We start from the raw sequence: 12,076 nt of genomic DNA, 5'->3' as shown, positions 1-12,076 counted from the left end.
CTGGGGAAAAAGCAAGACGGAGAAATCCACCCTCTGAAACTGAGGAAGATGGGCAAGAGAGGCTACCTCAGGTGGCAATCCTTAAGCAAAAACAAAGCACAAAGGCGTGGAGCCCTGGGGACATAGCAACCCTGAAATATCTACCCTCTGAAACTGAGGAACATGGGCAAGAGAGGCTAGCTCAGGTGGCACTCGTTAAGCAAAAACAAAACACAAAGGCGTGGAGACCTGGGGAAAAAGCAACCCTGAAATATCTACCCTCTGAAACTGAGGAAGATGGGCAAGAGAGGCTGGCTTCAGGTGGCAATCTTTAAGCAAAAGAAACACACAAGGGCGTGGGGAGCTGGCGAAAAGGCAACACTGAGAAATCCACCCTCTGAAACGGACGAAGATGGGCAACAGAGGCTAGCTCAGGTGGCAATCGTTAAGCCAAAGAAACACACAAGGGTGTTGAGACCTGGGGAAAAAGCAACACGGAGAAATCCACCCTCTGAAACTGATGAACATGGGCAAAAGAAGCTAGCTCAGGTTGCAGCCTTCAAGCAGAAAAAAAAAAGACGCAAGGGCGTGGAGAGCTGGCGAAAAAGCAACACTGAGAAATCTACCCTCTGAAACCGAAGAAGATGGGCAACAGAGGCTAGCTCAGGTGGCAATCTTTAAGCAAAAAATAAAAAAATAAAAAAATACAATGGCGAGGAGACCCGGTCAAAAAGCAACCCTGAAAAAGGTACCCTCTGAAACTGAGGAAGCAGGGCAACAGTGCCTAGCTCAGGTGACAATCTTTAAGCAAAAAAAAAAAAACAAAAAACAGAAAACAAAAAACAAAACCCACAATGGAGTGGAGACCCGGGGAAATCAACACTGAAAAATACAAAAAGAATGGAAGAGCAATAGACAGAGCAGGCACTTTCACCTGGGGTGGAGGAGGTACGCATGGATGACCGATAAGCGCATGAAAAGATGTGAGCTGTTCCCTGGAAAAGCAAGTGAGAAAATTAGAGGGAGACATTGTGGGGACACATGGGTGAGACTGCCTTCTTCCAAATACCGGAACAGGATCAAACTGCTAGTCAGGTCGCGGAGAAGCCAAGTCAGTCACTCACGCCTCACTGGTGGTGAAGGGAAACGGTATGGCCTCTGTGAAAAAGGGCGTGGCGGGTTCCAAAACTGACACGCCGCGGAAACCACCACCGAAAGTGGCAACCTACATAAGCCTTTGGTGTATCTTGCCTCCTAAGAGCGTCTGTATGTAGCTGGAGCCTTGGGTCGTTAAGGCTTCCACAGTGATCTGTGGTGGGTGGGTGGGGGGGGGGGGGCCTTGGGCCTTGGGGGTCTCCGCTGGACCTCCAGGAAGTCAGCTTTTGTGGAGTCCCGTGAGTCCTTCCAGGGAGGGAGGCATCCAACCCGAGGGTGGTCTGGAGGGCACCACTCCCACCACTCCCGGGGGCTGGGGCGGGGGGCGGGGTGGGGGCTGCGGCCACGTTCCTGTTCATTCACACAGAATCCGGGGCATGAATGTTCTTAGCAGCTCTGTTCCACACAGCCCCACACTGGAAACCACACAGACGTCCTGCGAGTCCCATCCCTTGCTCATGTCGCCGGGGCTCCGGAGGAGGGCCACTCTGTAAAAGCGGCCGCCAGATGGCGCCCAACGACCGGCGCGGAGGGGTCAGCGGGAGGGAACCGGGTCACCAGCCAGCGAGAGTGCACAGCCTGAGCCCACCGCCGGGTCAGGTCTCTCTCTGTCTCTGTCTCTGTCTCTGTCTCTGTCTCTGTCTCTCTCTGTCTCTGTCTCTGTCTCTGTCTCTCTCTGTCTCTCTCTCTCTCTCTTTCTCTCTGGGCCCGCTTGGGGCGGCCGGGAGGTCACCACGTGAGGCCCCAGGGTGTCCACCTCGGAGCTCCCAGGCAGCACAGGGCAACCCTGGGCGCAGAAGGAGGTGTTGGAAAATCGGCGGGGAGGGGGGTGGGGTGGGTGGGCTTGCCAGGAAGGGGACAGACTCCCCACGTGACTTCTGGGCCGGGCCGGGCGCGGGGCTGCCGGCTGGCTGACGCGGACAGAGGTGGAAAAGTCCCCGGAGATGCCACGGGGCAGGCCGGGGCTGCCGGCCCCCGCTTCCCGGAGCGGCCCGAGCACTTCCCGGGCTCCCGGGAGGACTTAGAAAATCACGGCGGGGTGGGGGGTGGGGGTCGCTGTCAAACCGAAACCATGCACGTCATCAGAGAAGGACCGTGACGACGGAGGAATTGTCCGCAGTCTGTCAGGAATTGTGTGCAGCCTGTCACTTCCGGCCCAGAGGGTCTCTCTAAGGCAGACGGACAGACAGAGCCCACAAGTCGTAGAGGAAAGGACCGAGCCGCTTGGCCGCGGAAAAGTTTACAACACAAAACAGGTCTCCCTCCGCACGGGGCCACAGCAAAGCCCAAAGACGACACACGGGGGGGAGCATGGGTGCAGATGCACGTGTGGTGATAAGAATATGGATTTCAGCAGGGCTTCCCGTCCTCATCAACAAGCAGAAGCACCCAAATGGTGGGGGTTGGGGGGCAGAGACCTCACAGCCATTCCCTCCACAAATCGAGTTCCCCGGGACATCCTCACAGCGCCGTGCTGTGAGTGTGTGTGGGTGTTTAAAATGGAGTAAATGTGGACGTGGAACTGCTCCGTGAAACCAAAATAACAACAGTCGTAGATCTTCTTTGGTCATTTAGAAAATTCTTTTTTTTTTTTTTTTCCCCAGCGGTGCACGTATTTCCCTTCCAAAAAAGAAGAACGGGAAAGGAGATGTTAAAGGCAAGCAGAGAGAGGAAAACTGTTGCAAAACAAAAGCTGAGCTCCCGTCCGAGGGAGGCCTCCTCCATTGGAGGCCTAGGAAATCATTCTGACAAAATGGAGGATCTCTGTCTTTGGTGTCGATTCCCTCAGAGGTCAAGAGAAACATTTTCCAATGTCTTTATCAGGAGGAGACTAGAAGTTAGAGAAAAGTATCCTTTCGGGAGTGAGAAAAACAAATTCTGATTTTGCATCAGCTTCCCTCCGATCTTGAAACTCATTGACTTGATTCCATTCTGTCGACGGAAATAATCCGGAACCAATCTATCCGTGAAAATCGGGGTGCGTTTATTCTGAGCTGAAATGTGAGGACTGTGGCCCGGGGCCTTTCTTCCCGAAGGAAGAGAGGGTGCCCGGGAAGTGGGGTGTACAGAGTGCTTCTAGACCCCCAGAGAGGACGTTTCACATAGGATCGAAAGGTCCCTTGGATGATAGTCGCGAGACTGCTCTGTCGGCACAGCGATCGACAGACACTGCTGGGTGGCAGGTCTGTTGTCTGGGCCTGGGTGGTCACAGGGGAGCCGGATGGTCAAAGGTGAGCGCAACCATCCGCTCCTAGCCTAAGGAAAGATGCCTCTCCTTAAGGAAAGGCCCGAGCACGGGGAAGCTGCTCCTTTCCCTTAAGGGCATTGGTTCTTGCCGTAGGAAATGTGTAAAGCGGATCTACGATGCGATGCGTGCTCGACGGCCACGTCAGGCCCTTTTCGAAAAACACTGTCAGGCCGAATTAGGCCGACACCCAATGGCTTCCTCATAGACTCCCATAGATCCTATCGCTCGCCATTTCTATCTGTCCACTCGTTCCAATTTTAGGCCACTTGACCACGAACAGGCCTTTTTCTCAGATTATTTTCCCCGTGAAACTTTGATCACCTTTTCACAGACAAAACGATCTTTACTTTTTAGGCCCTCTTGCCTGAAGGCAGCCATCTCACTTTCCTTGAACACAAAGATGTTTCCCATATTCACTTTTAGTGGCTTTTTGTTTTGTTTTGTTTTGTTTTGAGGACGATGAGCCCTGAGCTAACTGCTGCCAATCCTCCTCTTTTTGCCGAGGAAGGCTGGCCCTGAGCTCACCTCCGTGCCCATCTTCCTCTATTTCATATGTGGGACGCCTACCACCACGTGGCTCGCCCAGCGGTGCCACGTGCACCCCCGGGATCCGAACTGGCGAACCCCGGGCCGGCGAAGCGGAACAGGCACACTTAACCAGCGCGCCACCGGGCCGGCCTAGTGGCTTTCATCGCATTTGTTAAGTAGATTTTTTAACCCTCACGAACCTTAATTTTGGTGAAAACTAAGAAGCCAGCAATTAGGAACTGTCCTTCCCATGAGCATTCCGTCGCTTGGCCAATGTCTAAACACTTGGCCACTTTTAGAAACATGGGATTTCATAGGTTTAGCTTTTCCTTCGCTTTATTTGATTTCATCTCACTTTAGTTTTTGGGTGAGGAAGATCGGCCCTCACAGAGCTAACGCCTGTTGCCAATCTTCCGTTTTTGTTTTTTTTTCCCCCCCTCCCGATTTTTCTCCCCCAATCCCCCCCATGACATAGTTGTCTATCTTAGTTGAGGGCCCTTCCAGTTGTGGCATGTGGGACGCCGCCTCCACACGGCCCGACGAGCGGTGCCGTGTCCGTGCCGTGCCCGGGATCTGAACCGGCAAAACCCTGGGCCGCCGAAGGGGAGCTTGTGAACTTAACCACTCGGCCACGGGGCCGCCCCTGTCCGTGGACTTTTTTATCACCTGATTTCACCTCGCAAAACTTCAAAGCTTCAAGTTATCAGAGAGGTTTGGGAAGTTGTTTTTATTAATTTAATTAATTTATTTTTCGAGGAAGACGAGCCCCGAGCTGACACCTGCTGCCAATTCTCCTCTTTTTGCCCCGGGAGAGTGATCCCGAGCTAACATCCGTGCCCATCCCCCTCCCCTTGATAGGCGGGACGCTGACCACAGCGTGGCTCGCCAAGCGGCGCCACGTCCGCACCCTGGATCCGAACCTGCGAACCCCTGGCTGACAAAACGGAACGTGCGAACTTAACCGCTGTGCCGCCGGGCTGGCCCTTCGGGAAGTTATTTTCAGGACACGGGCCATAAACTAGAATCACCGCTACAGGTTTATCGGAGCGACATCAGCGTTCGTGGTGGATTGAGTCGTCCCCTCTGTCTCTCCCCTCCAGGGCACAACCAAAGGGACGTCTATCGACCCACCCACCAAGGATTCCCCCCCCCCCCGCACGGCACAGCAGGATGCCTGAGAGATCCACGCAGCCCTACAGCGGCAAGTCACATTCGCACAGTCAAAATTCAATGGCAGAGACAAAACGTTAAGGTCAGTGAGAGGGAAGAGAATAACCGGCCCAGGAGCAACGGTGTGAAGAACACGGAGAAGACGGGTCCTAGACGCCGGGGTCCCCGGAGCAGCGATTTCATCAGAGGCCCGCAAACGTCCACGATCTCCACACCACGTTTATGGCCGACTGCGTGCGTGGGTCCTTTGGAATCGACCAGGCTACCGTCCGGGCCACTTTGGGACATCGTGTCCAGCTGCCCCGAGCGGTGGAGCTGTCGTTCAAGTGTAAGATGGGGCCCGTCCGGGGAGAGAATGGGGACGGGGAAAGGGAGGCCGCGGGAAGTCACAGAGTCTGAGGTGTTCGGGGGAGACTGACTCTTCTGAAGTGGAGGTGGTAGAAGGAGAGCAGCAGGATTTTTGGATTTTTGTTCCCTCTGTTAGGTATCTGGGTCCGGAGGAGAGTGGGGCGGGGGGGGGGGCGGGTGGTGGTGGTGGTGGTGGGTGTGAGGCTGAGGCGGGGCTGGTGTTTCCTTTCCGAGTCAGGTGGAAGAGCTCCTCCAGTGGAGGTTTTTAGACAAGGGGTCTGGTCTGGCAGGATGGGAGGTTGCGGGTTGAGCCACAGGGGAATCTGTCGTAGCTCAGACTCGGGCCTTTGAAGAAATAGACAGAGAGAGGAGTTTTGCTCTGTCTGTCACCGCAGCCGGCACCTCAGGAGCAACAACAGGAGGCTTCCCGAATGAGTGAAGGGGCAGGAGCCAGCGTGCCCCGTGCCTCTCTCAGCCCTGCGCCGGCAGGGAAGGAAGCAGGCAGGCAGGCCTCAGGGCTACTCCCGTCCTACTGCCCGGTGGTCCCTGTCCCGGCCCCGCCCCCACTCTCCCCCTGACCCTCACCGCTCCCCAGCCCTCTTCTCAGCCAGAGAGGCGATGGGGGGGGGGGGGCGGTGCGGTCCCAGAACAAGTTTCCTCTCATCCGCCATCATCTTGCCACCCTGACGACTTGGCCTGAGATCCGGCCTAGGCTGTACCCTGAGATCCGGCCTAGGCTGTACCCGTGTGTGGTTTTCCTGTGGACAAGGGGGCCGGTTCACCATTTCGGAAGAAACCCCTAGCCTTCCACTGCCGAGTCGCCAGCCTGGGAGGGGGGAGGGGGGAGGGGGGAGGGGAGGTCAGGCCCATTCATTCCGATGGGCCTGGCGTCAGGGCTTCATTCAAGTGCAGGAAGCTCTCTCCCATGGCCTCGGGCTTTTTTCCATTGAACGGCTTTCTTCAATTCCCCCACCCTTAGGCCGCAGTCCACCAAGGGCCGGGAGGCAGGGAGGGAAGATGTTGGGGCAGGGTGGCTGTCTGAGAAACTCGCCTCATCTGGGGCAGAAAGAGTGCCCCCCTCCTTTCTCTAACCCTACTAGACTGCTTGAGGATCACGGACGGTTTGGCTCATCGATGAGCCCTGCGTTATGGGCCCGGCAAGCAAACTCCTAACGGGCAACCCGCCGCTCTAGGCGTGTGTGGGTTTTTTGATCTTTCACCTTCAAGTTCGCACGACATCGGTCCGTGTCCCCCGCCCCGGCTTCCCATGGGAAATCCTCCGTCTCTTTCCACAGACTCACTGGCGACTTCACACAGTGCCTGCCTCCTCCTCCTTAGGAAGGAAGGAAGGAAGGAAGGAAGGAAGGAAGGAAGGAAGGAAGGAAGGGAGGGGCTGACCCCGTGGCCGAGCGGTTGAGTTTGCACGCTCCGCTTCAGCGGCCCGGGGCTTGGAAGGTTCGGATCCTGGGCTCGGACACGGCACCGCTCATCAAACCACGCTGAGGTGGCGTCCCACACGGCAGAACCAGAGGGACCCTCAAAGAGAATATAGAACTAGGTACTGGGGTGCTCTGGGGAGAAGAAGAAGAAGGAGGAGGAATAAAAAGAAAAGAAAAGATTGGCAATGAGCTCGGGTGCCAGTCTTTAAAAAAAAAAAAAAAAAAGAGGAAGAAAGATGGACAAACAGGAACGAATCCCACTGACGGCACCTCCAAATGGTGGGGGGCAGGGGGGTGGGGGGGGTGGGGAGTGGCATCATCGGGCCAAGGGTGACTCTAAGCGTGATCCCGCGGTTGTGTTATTTGACATTTTATCGAATCGATTTATTATTTTATTTTTGAGGAAGATGAGCCCTGAGCGAACATCTGCCACCAATCCTCCTCTGTCGGCCGAGGAAGACTGGCCCTGAGCTGACATCCGTGCCCATCCCCCTCTACTTTCCAGGTGGGACGCCTGCCACAGCGTGGCTCGCCAAGCGGTGCCGGGTCCTGCGCCCGGGATCCGGACCGGCGAACCCGGGGCCGGCGGAGCAGAACGTGCGAACTTCACCGCCGCGCCACCGGGCCGGCCCCCGGAGTTGTTTTGAAAATCCAGTAAGGGGCTGGCCCCGTGGCCGAGTGGTTAAGTTCGCGCGCTCCGCTGCAGGCAGCCCAGTGTTTCATCGGTTCGTTCGGATCCCGGGCGCGGACACGGCACTGCTCATCAAACCACGCTGAGGCGGCGTCCCACATACCACCGCTAGAAGGACCCACCGCGAAGAACACACAACTACGTACCGGGGGGCTTTGGGGAGAAAAAGGAAAGACAAAAAATAAAATCTTCCAAACTCCAATAAAACTTTGAGTGAAGACGACGAGGAGGATGCGAAACGTATCTCACGCCTCCGAGCCGAGCCGTCCGTTTAGGTTTAGGAAGGGGGACGAGGACCCTTTGTAAGCGACATCCCTTTTTAAGCACCATTCTAAACCACAGAACAGAACTCCCTCTCCTCGACCCGGAGCGAGGAGGTTCCTGGGTGTGTCAGAGAGGGTCACGTCCTCTGCAGCACGAACGAACCGCCAGGGTTCGGCCACGGGAAAGAATTTCTTCCTCTCCAGGGGGACTAAAAGTCACCGACGGCAGCGGGCGTAGGTGCTATCCTTCCCGTCCAGGAAAGGCAGGGAGAACTTCAGCCGTGAAGAGAAGGAGGTCTTCCTCACTCCCCGTTTTGGGAGGGCCCCTTTGGCAGGGGAGTTTTGTCTCCTGATTTCAAGTCAGGAAGAAAAGGGAGAGAGAGAGAGAGAGAGAGAGAGAGAGAGAGAGAGAGAGTGTGTGTCCTTCTCGTGCCAGGTCGGTCTGAGGGGGACCTCCTCTGGTTTCCTCCCTTCCCAGGGAACGCCGTTCGCTCCTTCTTCTAGAAAAAGCTCCCAAAGCACCACCGCCCAGGATGGTCGACCTACGCCCATCGTCCCTCCTTTCCCAATCATTTCTACCGCGACAGAGGGACAGAGGCCCCTGCCCCATCCCCATCCCCACCCCCACCCCCATCGCCTGCCTCCTTGATGGCCAAAGGAGCTGCCTCTGAGAATGGAACGGGGCTTGGAAACCTTCTAGAGGGGTGACTCTCACCTGCCTGCCTGCTGGGAAAAGCACCACGCTGTCCATCGGACTGCTCTTTTGGGCAAACGTAGGCGTGCCACATAGCGATCGACAGCTATGGCGGGGGGGGGGGGGCGGGGTGGCGTGGTGGTGCCCAGGATCCACGACACGTGACGGCTGCGGAGCACGACAGCCCTAAGACCTTGAGGGAGACGGGGTGGCGCGTGAATCCTTTCGGAACGAGAACGACAGGAAACGCTGACGGGGACGTGTTCTCCTCTCGAGAACACACCAACGCCTCGCACGGTGTCTGACCCGGGGTGCCTCTGACTTTTGTCATCAGAGACGATCCTCTCGACCGCCCCTCACGCTTTGGGGAAAAGGGGAGAGGGACTCGGTAGCACGGGAAAAGCCATCCATCCGCCCTTCCTTTCCGTCTTCACGGCTCCTTCTCGTGGAAAACGAGGAAGCCGTCCGGAGGAACGGAACACTGACCCGGGCCAAAGCGTGGCCCAGCCTGAGCCTCCAAAACCTTCTGCTAAGTGAGAGGTGCCAGACATCCAAGGCGACCTACGTTGCGATTCCACACAGAGGAGAGAGCTAGAACGGTCCAACCCTAGAGGGCGACAGCAGATGGCGGCGGCGGCGGCGGCGGCAGCGGTGGTGGTGATCGTGGTGGGGCAGATCCGGGAGTGGGGCCGTTTTTTCTTTCGGGGGGAGGGGATGGAAACGGAAACCTTCTGGAAATAGATAGCCATGACGGATGCGCCACCTTGGGGAGAGAGACTCCCGAAGGCCACTGGCTTGTGCCCCGTGGAAAGGATGGATTCGGTGGGATGGGAATTCTACCTCCGTGTAGAGCGTGTGGTAAACCACGAGGTAGGTGGGTGGGTGGGTGGGTGGGTGGCCTCCCTGCCTCGCCTCCACCTAGACGTCCACACACAGAGACCGACGAGGGAGGGAGGGAGGGAGGGAGGGAGGGAGGGAGGGAGGGAGGGAGGGAGAGAGACAAGACGGACAGAGGCCGAGGCCGAGGCCGAGGCAGTGAGCGAGTAAGTGATCGACCCTGGCCATAGGGATTCCTCAGAGGGCGTCTCTTGGCTCCCCAAACGAAGAATGTGTGTGGAGATCGAGAAAGATCACCGACCTAGGAGAACCAGCAAGACTTCCTCACCCGCCAGAGAGCCGCTGGGCCCCTGCCGTCCCTGCCACCGCCACCCCTACCCCTCGCCTTTGGCAGCGACGCCAACGAAAGGCAGGCAGACGAGTGGGAGAGTCGTGTGGTGGTGTCCCCCAAGGAAGGTGGGTCCATGCCGACGAGCGGTCGTCGGCGTGTGGAAAAGCCAGAGGCGGGCTGACTAGAAGGAGGGCGTCCTGGAGGAAGGGACCAGGGTGTGAGGGAGAGAGGCCTGTTCCTCTTCCCCTGTCGGCCCCAAGTCAGGGGCCCAAAGGAGGAAAGCTGTCCGTTCCTTTCCGACTCGGACGGTTCGGGCGGAACCGACCGATCCCCGCGGCAGCGCAGTCGGGGCTTTCTGGACCAGAACCCCTCTCTCTGTCGCCTTTCGACCACACGCACGCTTTAGAGGCCAAGGGAAAATGGATCGGGTCTCTCTGTCTCTCTCCCTAGAAAACAAGGGGCCGGGGGCCGAGCCCGTGGACGAGCGGTCAAGTATGCGCCCCCCACCCCGGCCCCCGGCTTCGACGGCCCAGGTTTTCACCGGTTCGGATCCTGGGCGCAGCCCCAGACCCAGCATCGCCCTTCAAGCCACGCCGAGGCGGCGTCCCACATAGCAGAAACGCGAAAGACCTACCACTGGAACCTACAACTATGGACGGGACGGGACGGGGCGGGGCGGGGCGGGGCGGGGCGGGGGTGGGGGGGGCGGCTTTGGGGAGCAGGAAGAAAGAAAAAATAAAAGAAACACAAGGACGGTCATCGCGATAGTTCTTTCCACTTCCATCCATATGTTAACAGGACCCAAGTTTCCCGACCTCCATTTGGATGTATGTTAACTAAATGGAGAAGCTATTCAAAGGACTCCTCTAAAGAAGTCCACGTTCTTCTTTCTAAATGATAATGAAAATCATTGTCACCACCGCTCTTCCGACCCTCCATGTCCAGACGGCCTCCCGCCCCTCCCCTATCCCCAACTCCCACCCCGCCCCGCGCCGACCCCCGACCCCGGCATTCTCCACGCCCACCTTTCCCTCTCCACTCCTACCCCCCCGTCCCCCGCCGCCCGGGACACCGCACCCCGCGCCCCCCCCCCCCAATCCAGGCCGGGCCACCTGGTCGACCTCCTCGAACACTATATAAGAGGATGCCGGGCAGCAGGTGGCGCCCGACAAGCGGCCTCCTCACAGGCCGGACGGATCAGCCTCGCGGGGGCGGGCGATGGGGAGGCGTTCGTCCAGGTCAGGTCAGGTCGGGGGAGGGAGGATGCCGCGCCGGCCGGCCTGGTGCGTGGCCTGGTCCCGATCCACCCCGCGTCTCGTTTCTCGGGCCGGGACGAGTACAGCCGGGGAGGCCGACTCGGTCACGGAAAGCGGCCTTGGGGAGGTTTTGGCGAACGTCCCTGTCCCAGGGCCGTCTGCCGACTAGGGGACGGAGTCCTCCTCCATGCTCCTTCTCGCCCCCAGTCGGGCGGGTTGTGGGTCGCGCGGTCGACTTGTCCATTTCCCCGGAGGCATCCTGCCTGCCGGGGCTCCCTCCCTCGGGCCGGTGCGAGCGGTCTTCGGGCGGCCCGGGAATTTGGGCCGCAGCGAACGAACGAACGAAGCCCGTCCCTCCTGCGTCGGCACCGATGAGACACAGCCCTGGTGGATGGAGCCGCTTTCCTCGGGTTTCCTTTTGCTTTCGGCCGCTGCTGCCACCAAACCTCCCTAAACGATAGGAATGAAAACGGGAACCGTTGGCATAATAAAAGCGTTTTGGTTGGCGTGTTTCTTGGCTTTTGGGGACTCGAGAGGTATGATGGATGATCTCCGATTGACGTTTGGAAGGTCTATTTCATCCCAGTCGCACGAACCCCGAAAACGTGGCGGCTGGACGAGGGAGGGAGGGAGGGAGGGAGGGAGGGAGGGAGGGAGGCCAACCACGGGATTTCCGCACGACCAGCTGATGGACACGAGCGCCCCGTGAGCCGGGCGGAGGGCAGCCGCCCGGGTCTCGCAGCTACGTGCCCGCGGAACCCTCGGGACTGCGAGAAGCCGGAGCGACCCGCAGCCATGTGGCGCTCGGCGCGGACATCTGGTCGACCCGCGCGCCACGGGACCCGGGGCCCGAGTCCGGGCCGGGCCGCCGGTCGACCCGGCAGGGCGGCTGCCCCGGGGGCCTCGCGGCTGCTCGTCCGCAGCCTCCAGGGAGCCCTCGGGGCTCCGAGAAGGCCGAGCGCCCCGCGGCCCCACGGCCCCGCGGCGCTCGGTGCGGACATCTGGTCGACCCGCTCCCCCCCCCCCCCCGAGACACGGGGGTCGGGTCGCCGGTCGACCCGGCAGGGCGGCGGCCACGGCGGCCTCGCCGCTGCTCGTCCGCCGGGTCGCCGGAGCCCTCGAGCCTCCGAGAAGGCC

The sequence above is a fragment of the Equus asinus genome, unplaced genomic scaffold, assembly GCF_041296235.1.
Source record: "Equus asinus isolate D_3611 breed Donkey unplaced genomic scaffold, EquAss-T2T_v2 contig_205, whole genome shotgun sequence".
Lineage (NCBI taxonomy): Eukaryota > Metazoa > Chordata > Mammalia > Perissodactyla > Equidae > Equus > Equus asinus.
This window is presented reverse-complemented; position numbering follows the sequence as displayed.